General features: G+C 36.4%; 1 long non-coding RNA gene across 1 annotated transcript; it reads left to right on the top strand.

Moving 5' to 3' along the window:
• The first annotated feature begins 10,870 nt into the window (after positions 1–10,870).
• Positions 10,871–17,251, top strand: LOC128226973 (uncharacterized). The gene is made up of 3 exons (XR_008259749.1): positions 10,871–10,933; positions 14,808–14,989; positions 16,551–17,251. It is a non-coding gene; the product is annotated as an uncharacterized LOC128226973 (long non-coding RNA).
• The last annotated feature ends 336 nt before the right edge of the window (positions 17,252–17,587 follow it).

Genomic DNA, 17,587 nt, shown 5'->3' with positions numbered 1-17,587 from the left:
TTTGTATAGGATAGACAGCGAGTGGACGTATCTATGATAGATATATATACCCGAGCGTAGCGAGGGTTTATTTGTCATAGATACGTCCACGAGATGTCTCTCCGACTTAGACCACGTAACGTCAAGGGAGGAGGGGTTTGGTTCTTGTTCTTCAATATAAAGACTCATAAAATCCAAATACCATTTAACTTTGTATACCGAAGACAATGCGTATTTGGCTTTGGCTCAATCACTCAATTTTCTATGGTTAGAGAATTAATGTTTACCTTACACATTGCAAGGCAAGGATTTTAACCTATTTGCCAGAACTGAAATTGCTGTATCGAAAAACTAAATTGAATATCATTTTCTGCATAAATATAATTGATATTGAGATCGACATGAACCGTATCTGTATTTTTTAAATCAAAAAGGGTCATTGTTTGTTCATGGTATGGCCTTACAAATAAATGTTTGATTTGTAACCTCTGAAAATGTAATGTTATGTAATGCTTTTTCAATATTTTTAACTGTTGTTTGGACGTATAATAACCGCCATTGAACTAGTTACCAACGCAAGTAGAGATACGTAAAAACTATCTAAAATGCCAACAGCATCATGCACAAGTCAGTTATTTCTTTAAATATGGCACAGTGGTTTGTGTAGTGTGTAGAGTAGAGGGGGGGGAGGAGGGGCTTTTGGTGATAAGTTGACTTGATATTTATACATCGGACGATACACCACGTTCGGTGCTGAGAACGCCATCCTTGGACTTTCTGTATGAAACAGATACCTACTGATGAACGGTCAAACCATAAAACGTGCAAAATGCCTAAAGTTTTCATTATCAGCATATAAATAATAAATCAGTACAATTGAGGAATGAGACCTGTACAAACTATAACGTAATTCCTGATAAAAGTATATGGCATTGAACCTTTTTTGAATATGTAACTAAACCTCAAGAGGTAACAACTAAATTTAAGCGTCTTAAAAAGTGGAAAGATCAACTAAAATAATGTTTAGCTACTCTGGTTCCACTGAATTCGTTTCTTTAAACCTCATTTTAGTTTTGTTCCACTATGGAATAGTGTTTCCAGTTTGCTATTAAAGTATATTCAATGATTATTATTAGACCATGACAGAAGTATAAATAGGTGATACAATACAGATTATTTTCTTGGCCTATGAATAAGGTTTCATGCTTAACTTCATCAAATGTGATCCAATTTGCCTCGAGGAAATCGTGTTTTAGGAGTTGTATATATACTTCTGATTATACAATGAGTATATGAGAAAAGGAGCAATGAAATAGCGAATGCCGATTGGTTGAATTAGAGTGAGCGTGGTCTAACATACTTTTTACCTCGAAACATATCAACTCGAAGTAGACCAGCATACCATAGGTCATCACTTTAGTTTTATTTAAACTAGAGATAAGGAGTAAAACACTTTTTTTTACAATTTTAAGCATCAGTGACCTTGGCCTTGACCCAGATGAATGAGTTCACATGCAGACTGATATCGCATGCAGACTTACACGTTTGTGAAGGTCTATGATTCTTTATCTCAAAATACTTTTAAGATAAGTGCTAAATAAAATATCTAGGCTCTTTATGCCAATTTTTAATCATTTTGAGGACCATTACTTTGATGAGAACCGCTATAAACAATATTTCTGTTTAATAAAACACCTGCACGGAGCAAAATAAAACTAGCCATTGTATAAAAACAAAAGTAGAGATACCGGTAAATGTACAATTTAAAACACAAAACAATACACCAAATAACCTTTCTGGCAAAAGGAACTATTTTGGTTTCTCACAGGGATTAGACCAGATGGTCCGGAAAATAATCGGCAAACACTATTTTTCAAAACAAGCTTAGAATTGTCATAACGCGCTATTATGTGGCCGATAACACACCATTATACATGATTTCAAGAATAAACGCACCAATCGTGTCCGCTCATATGCAGTCACAGCAGATTTTCCCCGTTTAAAAATAGCGCTCATTCAAATGGTTTCCGTAAAAATGCGCAGATTTTTTTTTATTTCCGAACACATTGCAAGTCACGTGATCTTTTCACACAATAACCTGTCAATAAGCGTTTTATCTAACTTTCTGTCAATTTCAGCAGCGTGTAATTCTTTCAAAAGTTTCCATCAATAGTTTCATCACCGATGTTGATCTGTCGGGCTCTGTGTCTATGTTGTTTCGCAGCAGTTTTTCGCTTCCTTGGACTCTTCGTCCTTTTAGGAAGCAATTTAGCAGGTGAATGTGATGATAAACAAACGAACTCTAGTTTTAAACCTACTGGGACTTACGTTGTATACAAACCCTGTAGATTTCGAATTGAAAATACGCAAAAACTGCGAAAAAATGAATTTGTCTAAGGCGCTGTGGTAGTAAGCAAGATCCAATGCGTTGTACACAACGATATAAATTGTATGTTAATGTTTGACAATTTTCTCTTTTTTTCTTGCATTCGAATATTCCGGTGTATAGCCCCTTTAAACTGATATGTTAGAAACATGTTAGCACCATAAAACAACAATGCTAGCCAGATGGATGATACCCTGAGGACGTTGAAAATAATCAAAATTACTACAATGGAAACTTGCTATGTAGAACTCTGTTATCTCGATGTTCTGTTTATGTCGAACTTTTTTAGATGTTTTGGAATAAGTAATTCACTTTTTTATATTTCGGTTACATCGAATGTTCGTTTTCTCGAAGTATTCCCCGAGGTCCAAATGACTTTGACATAGCGAGTTTTGCCAGTAATTAGTCTATCCGTGTCTTGATAGGCTGCCTGCCGTAAACCGCAATTGCCGCCATCTGACAACCGTATGAAAACACGCCAACAACGTTAGGGGCCTGTAATAAACAAATAGTCTGTGATAAAGAATACTTCCATTTAAATGAAATTGGAATGTGTAGTACTGTCACCATTTTCACTATGCAAAACATAGCTATTCTAATCGTAACTAATTATAACCACATTGCTCTGTTCAGATGTACGCTGAAAACTCGGCTATGGTCAGATGTACGCTGAAAACTCGGCTATGGTCAGATGTACGCTGAAAACTCTGCTATGGTCAGATGTACGCTGAAAACTCGATTTTGAGCTGGAACTTTGAAAAGCATTTATAATAGATACTTGTACTTTATTACAACATGTCATGTATAAATTTATTTATCTCTCTTTTTAGACGACTTGTTTGCTTGTTATTGGATAATCCATGTTATGTCGGAAAATAGCTATTAGCTAGTGTTATTATGTTTATCATAACCGACTTGAAACTAGAGCCATCACAGGGGCGACAAGACGTACTTTGATGCAAGACATAAAAGATGCGGTTGAATAGGTTCAAGAGTGAAAAAGTATTTTCATCATAATTCGAATGGAGGAATACATAAGTTTAAACGTCGTAATAGGTGACGGAAATAAGCAGGGTTGACATGAATTGATATACCCCGGGAAAACAAATTAAGTCAAGAGAGCGTCATACTGTCAGAAAAATGTTAAAGCTTAAATACAACATGTACACCCACGTACACATGTGTAGAAGTCAACCCGGTAAACTTACATATGCGTATAATAAATCTAGGTGCATACACACATATGTAGAAGTAATCACGGAACACTTACATATGTGTATAATAAATCTAAGTGCATGCACACATATGTAGAAGTCATCACGGAACACGGACATATGAGTATAATAAATCTAGGTGCATGCACACATATGTAGAAGTCATCACGGAACACGGACATATGAGTATAATAAATCTAGGTGCATGCACACATATGTAGAAGTCATCACGGAACACGGACATATGAGTATAATAAATCTAGGTGCATGCACACATATGTAGAAGTCATCACGGAACACGGACATATGAGTATAATAAATCTAGGTGCATACACACATATGTAGAAGTCATCACGGAACACGGACATATGAGTATAATAAATCTAGGTGCATGCACACATATGTAGAAGTCATCACGGAACACGGACATATGAGTATAATAAATCTAGGTTCATGTACACATATGTAGAAGTCATCACGGAACACGGACATATGTGTATAATAAATCTAGGTGCATACACACATATGTAGAAGTAATCACGGAACACGGACATATGTGTATGATAAATCTAGGTTCATGTACACATATGTAGAAGTCATCACGGAACACGGACATATGTGTATAATAAATCTAAGTGCATGCACACATATGTAGAAGTCATCACGGAATACGGACATATGTGTATAATAAATCTAGGTGCATACACACATATGTAGAAGTCATCACGGAACACGTACATATGTGTATAATAAATCTAAGTGCATGCACACATATGTAGAAGTCATCACGGAACACGGACATATGAGTATAATAAATCTAGGTGCATACACACATATGTAAAAGTCATCACGGAACACGGACATATGAGTATAATAAATCTAGGTGCATGCACACATATGTAGAAGTAATCGCGGAACACTTACATATGCGTATAATAAATCTAAGTGCATGCACACATATGTAGAAGTCATCACAGAACACGTGCATATGCGTATAATAAATCTAGGTGCATGCACACATATGTAGAAGTCATCACGGAACTTGTACATATGCGTATAATAAATCTAAGTGCATGTACACATATGGAGTTATTGTCCTCCGGGCCTTTGTTTATACGCATCGAAATCGACAAATTACATTATTTCTTTTAAACCTTTTGCCAATTAGGTAAAAGAAAAAAATAACAAAAGATAAATCGAAATCACTCTACAGTAGTCAAAATAGTTTCATTCTCTAATTCTTAATTTTCCATGACACTTTTCTGTGCATTCACTTACAATCGAAAGGCTAAAATCAATCATTTCCGTCTCCAGTGCATAAACCAATCACTAAAAAATGCCACAGAGCGAGCCTAATAATATATTATTTATTTATATTATATAATCATATTGATTTAAATAATGGATGAATAAAAACAAAACAAATATATAATCCTTACAACATCCAACAATGGCGTGATTTGAAGAACTGTACACCACGTGAGCCATATGACTCCAATATTGTCCATCCGGGTCTCTGCACGTGCTACACGCGTCACGTAGAAATAAACACACGCAACAACCAGACAACATGATATGAACTGTCCGAATGCGGAGGACTGGAAATAGAACAAAAATGCAAGCTTATTGTTCGAAACGATGAATACTTCCGGTAACTCCGACAAGGGAGGATATTTGTGTCACGTGATTTGAAATTATTGGCAACCTAACAATGAACATATGATGAAGTTTCAGGGTCGAATATCAAACTGATCTGTAGTTATTGCGAAGGCAAACTTCTTAATACTGTCAGTCGTGATCATTGACCTTCCAACCCCAAAAACAATAAGGGTCATCTACTGTTTGATGGCAATCTACCATTCAAGTCCATGGTTCTAGGTCAAATCTTTCTCGAGTTATTTTGCGGCCAAAGATCTCATGAGACTGTTAACCTTTTTACCTTTAACTTTTGTCCTTAAAATTAGCAGGGGTCATATAATGGTCAAGGGAAACCTAGTGAGAGTGTCGATTCTAGGTCAACCCGTTCTAGAGTTTCTAGGAGGACGAATTTTCATAAGACTGTTGACCGTATCCTTGACCTACTCGTTAAAGGAAATCTACCGCTAAAGTTCGATAGACCTAAGATAAACCGTTATCGAGTTACTGTGCGGACGAAGAGTTGTGAAAAAAAGACCACGGGCGAGGATACAATGCCCGTATGGAACTCCTTTTTTATGGTCACCACATTGTATTTACCTCCCTTGTTGAAGACTGTCTTCTGTAGCATCATGGAAACCTTGTCTTGTGGCAATACTTAGAACGCTAGTTAATTATTTCTCGCTTCAAATGTCACCAGAAAACAGTTTTCAAGCACCATTCAAGAAATAATGCTTCACTCTCCTTAGGACTATTTAAAGACCTGTTTGACTATTAATATAATCGGAATCACTGAGCGCATATCCATGACAACCACGAATTGTCGCATATCCATACGCAATAATTTTCACTAAGCACAAAAGAGTTCCAGCAAAAAACACATTTTCACTTAATTATTTTTAACTGAGGTGGGAGAAAAAGCATCTACCATAGCTGCTCGTGTAAGATAGTTTCATCCCGACCCTCGCGCAGGGTGTTTTGCGGAAACTCGGTAAACCTCGTTTCCGCAAAACACCCTACGCTCGGGTCGAAATGAACCTATTACACTCTTGGCCATGGATGATACTTATAGTGACGACGCCTTTAAATGGACTAGAATTCGCTGGTCCCAAAATCAGAAAATACTTTATTTCTTCAAAACAATCCTCTAATTGTCAATATGAGCTAGTATGAGACCGATAATAATCACTTTAAATAATTCAAAACATATTTTGTCGTTGTCTAAGCTGAGTTTACTCGTTTAAAAATAGCGCAAAATTGTTTCCTAGTTCATATATAAATTGTATATCTAGCATTAAAAAGTCACGTGATATGTACAGAAACATATATCGACCCTTTTTTTAATTTACTGGTATTTAGTTTTTTACTATTTACAAACCCAGTAAATTTCGAAATAGAACATTACCCAAGAACTGCGAAAGATGCATGTGTCGTAAGCGATGTGATACACCAGTAAGCAAGATTCAATGCGTTGTACACAACGATAAGAGTTTCATGAAGTTTCTTACACTTTTCTTTTTTTTCTTGCAATTGTATTAGCTGGTCCCTTTAAAATGTGCACAAAAAGTTGCAATATCACAAATTAAGGCTTAAACTGAATCTGAATCACTACTATCTTGGAAGCATTTTGAACGGTGCAAAGAAAATCGCCTTTCGAACTTTTCGCTTAACTAGGGTACATGAACAATAACATGAAAATGCTTGTAAAATTACAAACAAAACGTCAAATGATGTTTAATTCACATTTTTTACGAATGATTTTAAAACACACTCAAAGTCCTGAAGGAAAAAAAGGTTAAACAGTGTCATGGCAACAACAAAAACATTCATCAATAAAAAATATTGCTTTGACAACCGATTTCGTAATCCCTCATACAGCAACTAAATGCGTTTTGCTTCGCTTCTAAGTCGAATAATAAAGGGCGATTATTTGCATGAAATGCAAACTAGAGTTATCTAACTTGATTAATTAAGTAGGTTGGGTGGTTGAGTACCATTGTATAAGGTCTCAATGCAATACATCAAGTCGTTGCTGAGATAATAACCCATGTGTCAAATAAGGAAGGCCTTTTATTTGCATTATATTCAAATATATAAAGTGTTATCTAACTTTATTAATTTAGTAGGTTAGATAGTTGGGAATACATATCCAAAGTTTCAATGCAATAAATGATGTATTTACAGACATAATGACTTAATGGTGCTTACATGCAAAACCTTAACCAAGGTTTGACGCCGACGTCGACCATAGGGTGAGTAGTATAGCTCTCCTTATTCTTCGAGTAGTCGAGCCAAAAACGGTGTTCACATAAAATCTGAATGAGCTCCTTTAATGCCAAGAACCATTCTACCCCCCCACACCCCCCCCCCTCCCCCCATTACAAAAATGCAAATATTTTTTCTTAAAATAGCCATACAACACACTATCGCTAAAATTGGGACACTCTAGAGGCTATATTTCTTGCAATATATCTGGACCAATCTTCATGAAACTTGATCAGAATGTTTGCCTTGATGAAATCTTAGATTAGTTTGGAACTGGTAAACATGGTGTCATAAACTAGTTTTCTTGGTCAATTCTAAATGTTGAATTATTTACAATATTTGTTTTATTTCAAACAGTTGCAATCAAACTCAAACTCATATATATATATTTCATCAACAATTGATTTCCATTCCTTGACTTAGCCCAATCAGGCGGGGGATATCAATTCAACGAATTTGATTGTTCATATATTATTTTTTATTAAGTTTTGAGGTTCAATATTTAGCAAGCATATTACGTATATCTGTTGCAACATGTGCAGCTGTAATAAGGAGAAGGGATAAATTTTACGAAGGAAGATTTTATCAGATTTCTAATAAAAAATCATTTGCATTTTCCGGAAATGTCTTTAAACGATATGAATATGTTGTTGTTTTTTGTCAAAATAATCAGTGCTATTCTATTAACAATGTATCGAGGCTTTGTGTTGATTGCAGCTATTTTAAGAAAGATATTTGCATTTTTGTAACCAGGAAACGTATTTAATCTACGTATTCATTATTTTATTGAATGTCTTTCTTTCAAGAAGTCCCAAGACATTGTTGATTAGGTAGTTTGGGGCATGTTGACATGTTGGCATGCAAAAACATTGTTCAGTCCAGAGTTTTTGCCCTCAAAACTAACAATTTTGATAAAGGTTACCCAGGGTCAGTGTTTATTAACCCCTATGTGATAATGATCTAAAGCAAGCCACAGAGTTATACATACTGACTGCCCAGCTGGGATTAAATTTCTAAAACATGTTTTTGAGAACCGAGCTGTACATCGTATTTTCACTTGTTTTTGTCGTTCAAAACATTTCCGAACCGATTTAGTACACTTTTAAATATTTAAGTGGAAGAATTAATTTTATTGCATTTCTTTATAATAAGACAATTAAAATTTCCATACCACATTAAACACTTCAAGGTACATGGAATGATCATTTCAAGGCCAGAGTATAAAAAATACCCCATTTTTTCAGTATTATTTTTAAATTAAAAATATTTTTCTTCTTTTTAAGTTCATTTATCTATTTGTATTTTCTTTGAGACTCATATGCTATCAACACGGATTGCTAAAACTTCAAATACATTAAATTATCATGAAAAGCTACCACACTCTTATTTTAGCTGATACTTTGGAAGTTAACACATTTCTTTATTCTTATTATTTTAAGAATGAACAAAAATCGTGAATACGTGCAGTTTAAACGTTTTCTGACAGGATAATATGTTTTTTTCTCTTAAATTACTGCAACATAATATCGCTTATAAAGGTTGTTATGTTGATATTGATATCTAACGTGAATAAAATTAGCTTCATCATCATGTCTAATGTTCTTTTGAACACATACTAATGGCATTTTATTAAAATAGTCAATGTTATCAACTACCATATAAACGCGTCCAAAACATAACACAGGTGCAAATTTGTGGTATAAAAACGCAACATATCGTAATGGATAGACGATATAACTGTCTCATAATGTAATTCATACGGACATACAATACTACGAATTTCGAAAATCAAAAAAATTCAGCGCATTCAATGCAAAACAAGCTACTTATGAAATGTTTTTGTGAGTCTCATGTAACCACATTCAGCCGGAAGTATCACCTTTTAAGTCAATTTTGTTTTTCTCCAACCTAATATGTTAATATTCTAGTACCAAACAACCAAATAAACATTTTCCTCCAGGTCGAAAACAGTATTTAGAAAGCAAAAATGTGTTTCTTTAAGTCCACTGAATTCCTCAAATCCCATTAGAACGCAATTTTAAATTGTGTCTTGTAGACACAATAGGTCTCCAGCAGCCCTCTGCATCCTTATTGTGGTTTCTAACTTTCAGACAAGCCGACTCATGATCAAAAAAGCCCCAGGTGGGCTCTAAATAAAGTCAAGCCAGAGCTCATTCAACCTCATTATGGCTACCATCAACCCATCACAGTCACCAATAAACATTTTGTGCCAAACCAACAATAAAGGGGCTATATGAAGCTCTATATATAAAGTGCCTAATTGACAATAGTTTTGTAATACTAGTACTTGACACTAAACGTTGTGAAAAGATATAGCGTTGCTGCTTGGCCAAAATCCAACATGATAACGGTGATTTTGAAAACGGTATATTGATACGCAAAATTACAATTCAATTGTACAAGTCAATTTTAAATCAGCGAAACAGCTGGTTTCATGGTTCTTTAATCAACGCTCTTCATATGAGAACATTGTGTTTTTGTTTTTTTTAAATGGTTGGCTGTTGTTATGAATAAGAAATGCAACATTTTTGTAGACTTCAGAGGTACGATCTGGATCAGTTAACTATAAACTTCTGATTACGTTTTTTTGACAAAAGAAAGCAAATGGGTAAATAAATATTTAAATAGAAATAACATGCATTATTGTTTATGCAAATACAATGCATTGAAATCAAATTTATCTACGAAAGTATTGCTTAAAAGTAACACCGGTAACTATGCTACATTTACTATCAGAGGGAATTCTTTTCTTTCAATCTTTGAACGGTATTAAAGATGCGTTAGCTTTTTTATAAAAAGGATACATTTACTTTAAATAACATGAGCGGTATTTGGGTAAAAAATGAAATTGGCTATGTGTTAACAATTAAATGCTTTATTAGTAATCTCTTACAATACAGTCCATTCATGTATTGTTTAATTCGTTGTAATAAAGTGCTATATCGTTATTTACATTATGTTTTCCATGTTTCATGAATAAACATTGTCTATATCTTGCTAGCAAATTTCACGATGTTGCAAACCTCTATGTGTCTAATGCTAAACACCAAACCGCTATGTGGCTAACGCATTACGGCAAACCGCAATACGCTTTTGGATTTCGATTACAAAACTATGCATGTATATATCAACAAATCACAGTGAAGATATGTCGTTATAAATTAACTCGTTGATTAAAATTGCAGAACTCTATGTTTCTAACTTCTAACTCGAATCTGCATTATTCTAAAACTGGAAATTGAATACGAAACCAATCACGAACTTGTAAATGCTAGCTCCATCTAATTAAAGAAAGGTTACTTCCCCTTGATTTGAAATTGTCATTTACTATAAGGAAACTTGCGCGCTTTCACTGAACACATGGCTGGTTGAGGAAACATTTTTTGTAAATCAAGTAAAACAGGACCGATGTAGCTACGTTTTCAATATTTAGGTAAGAAACACATTTATTAAAACATATTTACTGTATAAAAACTGGCTTGCTATCTTTTTTCTAAAATTGTTTGAAATTTAATGTCATCTGACCTGTTTCGCAACCCGTCAGAACGATTCGAATACTAAGAAGGGCTATACCTTTCGGCTCGGCGTCTGCTTCTGGTTATTATGCACCACTCGATTGTTAACACCCCCCCCCCCCCCCCCCGTTCGGGGATATACTAGGGATAGCCGGGGAAATGGGCCGTGTTTTGACCTTCCAGTAGCCATGGCCCCCCATTGTCTAAAATTATAGACATGTTATACGGGATTCTTCCAATCCTTACGTCTAAACGGGTCTGTGCAAAAACCGGGGGTGTTTTGAAAAATATTGAAATTGTATTAACCTTGTCAGTCAACTTTCGTTTTATAATTTAAGTGAAGTATTTTATGGTATAAATTGATCTTTAAGGTTTATATTAATATTTTACCATGTAAGTGAAAAGTTATTTTGCACAAAACAAGCATTTAATGCATTATTTACCTATCCAATAAAACGAAAGTTGACTGACACAGACATGCCAAGCGGAACAACTCGACCCAATCGTAATAACTCGGCCACCTCCGACAAGCTTCGAGATAGACCTCGTAAATACAATCGTTACAACTCGGCCATGGCCGAAATGTTCCGATTGTTTAAAAATTGTGCCCTGAAGCCTTGCAGGTGCCCTTCATGTATATATCGCTATATTTTGACATCAGGAAATGAAAAAAAACACTTCAAACTCATAATTATTTGTAGAATATGACATTTTTATGTATGGAACTGATATAACATAACATAATCTGGTAATATTTCTCGTTTTTATGATATTTTAGATGTTAAATGCTTTAACCCGAAATCCCGATCGGAATAACTACCCACTTTTGATACTAAACAATTTGTACGTGAAGGATTTGCCATATCAAAACACGTAAAAAAATCCGTAAACGTACAATTATTTGGACTAAGGCCCTCCCCCCCCCCCCCCCCCCAGTGCCGGGTGACTGCGGTGGTTTTGTTTTCTCGCCAAATATAGCGGGAAATTGGCATTAACAAGGGTCCCTTGGGTGCGGGGCATATGGCGGGGGGTTAACCAGCAGATCGTTCCCGCAGGGCGGAGATTTTACCCGGGCTTGGCTGGACTGAAAGTCAAAGTCCCCGCTATTCCCTGGACCTCGGGAGCCGAGGTTACAATTGACTGGTACATGAAGGGTTTAGGGCTCTCAGAGCCACCGCTTATATTTGTGCATGGTACAAGATCTTTCTCCTCACTTCTGTCTTTCCCATTGAACCACCATTGGACGTATTCGGTCGCACATGTTTTGAAATCTATCAAATCTTGATTTCTTTCTTTTCTTTGCCTGCTTTCCCCACACTTTCTATTCCCACAGCCTCCGCACTTTTCCTTTTAAATCTCAAAAAACATTTCTATGTGCTTTCAACTTCCGCATTTTATCTCCTACCTAACTCTTCTTGCCCTGTCCTTTCACCCTTACTTCTGTATCTCTCCCATCTAATTTCTTTCTCTTATCTAATCTCTTTCATCTAATTTTTACCAAATTCACTTCCATTTCTCTTTTTATGGCTCCAATGGTGGGCATATTAAAATTGCACCGTCTATCGTCTGTCCGTCCTTGTGTCTATCTCAATTACTCATGTCCAGGCTGTAACTTTCCCTTGTTTGGACAGATTTTAAAATAACTTACCACATTTATTCCACATACCAAGATGACGTGTCGCATGCAAGACCAGTGTCATTACCTCTATGTTCAAGGTCACACTTAGGTGTTTATTTACAGTGGAATTCTGCATATATAAGAACAAAGAGTATAGGCTGTCGTGTCCGGGTTGTTACTTTTTCTTGTATGTACAGCTTTTAAAATAACTTGCCACGTGTGTTTGACATACCAAGACGATGTGTTGCGTGCATGACCCATGTCCCTACCCCTAAGGTGAAAGATACACTAAGTTTTTATTCACAGTGGAATGCTGAATATAAGAGTGTATGTTGTGTATGTTGTCAAATATGGGTGGTATTTTTTTAATGTTCAGAGGCAATTTAGAATAACTTGCCGTATGTATTTGACATGTGAAGGCAAGACTTTTCATGTACTGACCTTGTTCAAAGGTCAATGTCACATTCGGGGGCATTCGTCATATACTGTGACAGCTCTTGTTTTTTCCCCAATTTTTTTTCCAACTCAATTCACCCTCCACTATCTTTCTCCCCATCTCTTTCTTCCCCTCTTTATCCCCCATCTTTCTCCCCACCCCTTTCTCTCTTCCTTTTCTCCCCTATTTTACTTTCTCTTAGAAGAAGGGGATCTTTATATACATGGAATCCAGGATGTTTTATACCACAATGAACTAGGCAACCTTGACGCACCTGACATTACTACCCTTGGTATTATTTATTTTGATTCATGGCAAGTTTTTATTAGCCTTTGGCCAGTAGAGCTTATGCGATGGTAATGTGTACGTAGTATGTTCGTCCGTGCGTTCGTGCGTCTGTAAACAATTGCTTGTAAACACTATACGGACTTTATTTTTGATTGTATCTCGATGAAACTTGTACAGTGTTTAGATATCCATTAGAGCTCGGTTCCTTTCGAAAACCAGCCAGATCTGACCATGCATGCCTAGATTATGGGCCTTGAAAGTATTAAAAAATCAGTTCGTCTGTAAATAATTGCTTGTGAACATGATTCTGTCTTCAGTTTTGATTGTATCACGATGAAACTTGTACAGTATTTAGATATCCATTAGAACTTGGTTCCTTTTGAAAACCAGCCAGATCTGCCCATGCATGCCTGGATAATGGGTCTTGAAAGTATAAAAAATGCTATTTTAAGCTAAGTCTATTTTTAGTCAAGTCTTCACGAGCAAAGTCTATTTTTAGCCAACTTTACATGTAAAGTCACAATTGCTTGTGAAGGTTTGTTCAAATTATGCCCCTGGGGTCATTACTGGTCATTACCAGTGCGGCAAATGCAGACGACCTCGAGTTGTCTTTTCTCTGTAAGGGACGGACTCCACCCCCCTTAAATTGGGAAATATTAAAAACCTTTTTGTCTGAGGCTTTATTTAGTGGTCCACTACCATGGTTATTCAAATTATGCCCCTTGGGTCAAAACTGGCACTGCCCTGGGTGTCACAATTTTCCTTATTTTACTTATTTAAGAAATATTTTCAAAATCTTCTTGTTTCAAACCACAAGGCCTATACCTTTGATATTTGTTGTGGAGCATCATACGATGCAATTGAAAACATTTGAAATAATGCCCCTTGGGCAAAAGCTGGCCCCACCCCTTTTGACTTACTTATTAATTTTAAAAGCTACAGTAATGAAATTTTTACCATGTGAACAGTTTTGCAAACAATGTTGTCCTCGGATGTCCTTGACTTTGACCTTTGACCGACTTTTTATTTTTAAAGCTACAGAAATGAAATTTTGACGATGAGTACAGTTTTGAAAGCAAATATTTTTTAACCCTAAGATTACCTTTACTGGCACATATTAAAATAGCTCATGCAACTAATCTGCTTACAACACTTCCTATCCTCAGATGTTGAACTTGCAACGTTTTCAGCTAACCCAAACACTAAAAGTGAACTATATATATGTTGCCTATTACTCAAACGTAAATGCTCTGGATTGAAAATGACCACAAGAGCCATGCCAGTAGAGCATAGGCCCTTTTGGGCCTCTTGTTTAAATACTTTGGCAGAATTGACCACAATGCTATGGGGAAGTGCCTTGAGTTCATAAACTGTTCCATTCAGGTAGTTTTCCTGACCCTTGGGCATACGACATTTATCACCTTCTGTGATAGCTCTAGTTTGATTTCAGATCCAGAAAGCATCATCTAAGGAGGAGTTTATGGAGGCAGCCATAGAAACAAGTGATTTGTTAGAAAGATCAGGCTTCATCAAACTAACACAAGATTCCTCTCAATCGGCAGACTACACAGTTAAAGAGTACCACATTTTCTACAGGTGCTTTGGCCATCATCATTAGACAGTTCATGGATGGTGAGTGATATAATAGTCATTTATATCATTTGCATGGATGTGTTGAATATAAATAAAGCCATCTAGAAACAATAGTTGTCCAACCAACAGTTGCAGTTCAAACATTACTAGCTGTCCATTACACTTGCTGTCCATCCAGCAGTCTAGCCAACAACCGTTGTCAACAGTTGTAGTTCAAACATTACTAGCTGTCCATTACACTTGCTGTCCATCCAGCAGTCTAGCCAACAACCGTTGTCAACAGTTGTAGTTCAAACATTACTAGCTGTCCATTACACTTGCTGTCCATCCAGCAGTCTAGCCAACAACCGTTGTCAACAGTTGTAGTTCAAACATTACTAGCTGTCCATTACACTTGCTGTCCATCCAGCAGTCTAGCCAACAACCGTTGTCAACAGTTGTAGTTCAAACATTACTAGCTGTCCATTACACTTGCTGTCCATCCAGCAGTCTAGCCAACAACCGTTGTCAACAGTTGTAGTTCAAACATTACTAGCTGTCCATTACACTTGCTGTCCATCCAGCAGTCTAGCCAACAACCGTTGTCAACAGTTGTAGTTCAAACATTACTAGCTGTCCATTACACTTGCTGTCCATCCAGCAGTCTAGCCAACAACCGTTGTCAACAGTTGTAATTCAAACATTACTAGCTGTCCATTACACTTGCTGTCCATCCAGCAGTCTAGCCAACAACCGTTGTCAACAGTTGTAGTTCAAACATTACTAGCTGTCCATTACACTTGCAGTCCATCCAGCAGTCTAGCCAACAACCGTTGTCAACAGTTGTCAAACCAACACTTACAGTCCAACTAAGGGAACTATCAATAGGTGTTCAACCAACGCTCATAGTCCAACCAAAAAAGCAGTCAAATAAACGAAAGCTGTCCAACCAACAGTAGTTTGTCGACCAGCACTGGTTGTCCATCACTATCCGCTTGCAGCTTGACAAAATATAATTCATAACAAACCTGGGGTGGCAATTAATCCGATTTTAGCGCTTGTAATAGACTTCGTTTCAACCTTTTTAACTGTTCGATTGGTCTGAAGGGATTTTCACCATTGCGATTTAAATTTCGACATCCCCCATCAGAAGCAAATTTCACAATTTGGCAAGCACCTACAGATGCAAATTAGTGAAAAAGACACCCTAGTGACCCTACCATATATGATTAAAAAAATTGCCGTCCCCCCTGAGTTATATGTTTAAATGGAATAGCCCTCAGCTGTAAACAACCCATATATCAGTCTTAACTGTTTGTTTTCAACATTCTATAACTTAAAAAATCTTTTATAATTTGTGAAATATTTACTTCTTTTAAAGTTTTTTAGACTTGTAATTGAGGTTTTGACTGATAAATGATGTGAACTGATTTTCAATATAAAAGTAAAGATTTAAAAGGAAATTTTAAAACAAAAAGCATGTTATGAAGCTTAGTTTCCTAATATTGGGGCCTTGTCCTTAAAACTGTGATGTTGTCTCATAAAGACCCCTAGGGTCTCAGATGAGCATTTCAGGGCTTCAATGGCTCTATGAGTTGAGATTTAGTGATGTTCATTTCAGAAGGCCGGATCAGCTCAACTGTAATAAACATTTCCACAGAAACTGTTTAGGAAGACAGCATGCAAGTTACCCTTGGGCTGGTGTTACAAGCCTTTGTTGGTTGTCCAGGATTACCAAGCCACATTTTATCTGGACTAATAGAGTTCAATCATAACAGTTCAGCTTTGAGCCATGTCAACACTTGTGCCACTAGTATAACTTTTCAAAATACATCAAAACTGATGAAATTTGAAGATTTTGAGCGGACAATGCTGGATATTATTTTTGGATTTGAAGGCTTTGGCCAAGAGTAGTGATCAACTATTAAAGTTAATTGTTACCGAACCAGAAGTATTTTTATGCTCCCCGAAGTGAGAGCATTTATTCTCCCACCTCAGATAAGTAGATCCATTAATTTAACCATGCTAGAAATTCTTATCTTGCCCACGGGCGAAGATAAAATGCCCGTATGGAACTTTTTTTAATGGTTACCACATTGTAATTACCTCCCTTGTTGAAGACTGTCGTCTGTAGCGCACCATGGAAACCTTGTCTTGTGGCAATATTTAGAACGCGAGTTAATTATTTCTCGCTTCAAATGTCACCAGAAAACAGTTTTCACGCACCTTTCAAGAAATAATGCTTCACTCTTCTTAGAACTATTTAAAGACCGATCAGACCATTTACATACTCTGTATCACTGCGCGAATATCCATGACAACCACGAATTATTGCATATCCGTACGCAATTATTTTCACTAAGCACAAAAGAGTTCCGCCAAAAAAATACATTTTTACTTAATTTTGTTTAACGGAGGTGGGAGAAAAAGCATCTTCCATGGCCGAGAGTGTAAGATAGGTTCATCCCAACCCTCGCGCAGGGTGTTTTGCGGAAACTCGGTAAACTTCTTTTCCGCAAAACACCCTACGCTCGGGTCTTACACTCTCGGCCATGGAAGATACTTATAGTCTCGGCTTCGTCTGTCTGTCCTTTAAAACTACTAATGGTGATTGAATTAAAACTTGATACATAGATAAATGACAATGAGAGGCAGAGC

The sequence above is a fragment of the Mya arenaria genome, chromosome 3, assembly GCF_026914265.1.
Source record: "Mya arenaria isolate MELC-2E11 chromosome 3, ASM2691426v1".
NCBI classification, from domain to species: Eukaryota; Metazoa; Mollusca; class Bivalvia; order Myida; family Myidae; genus Mya; species Mya arenaria.
This window is presented reverse-complemented; position numbering and strand designations above follow the sequence as displayed.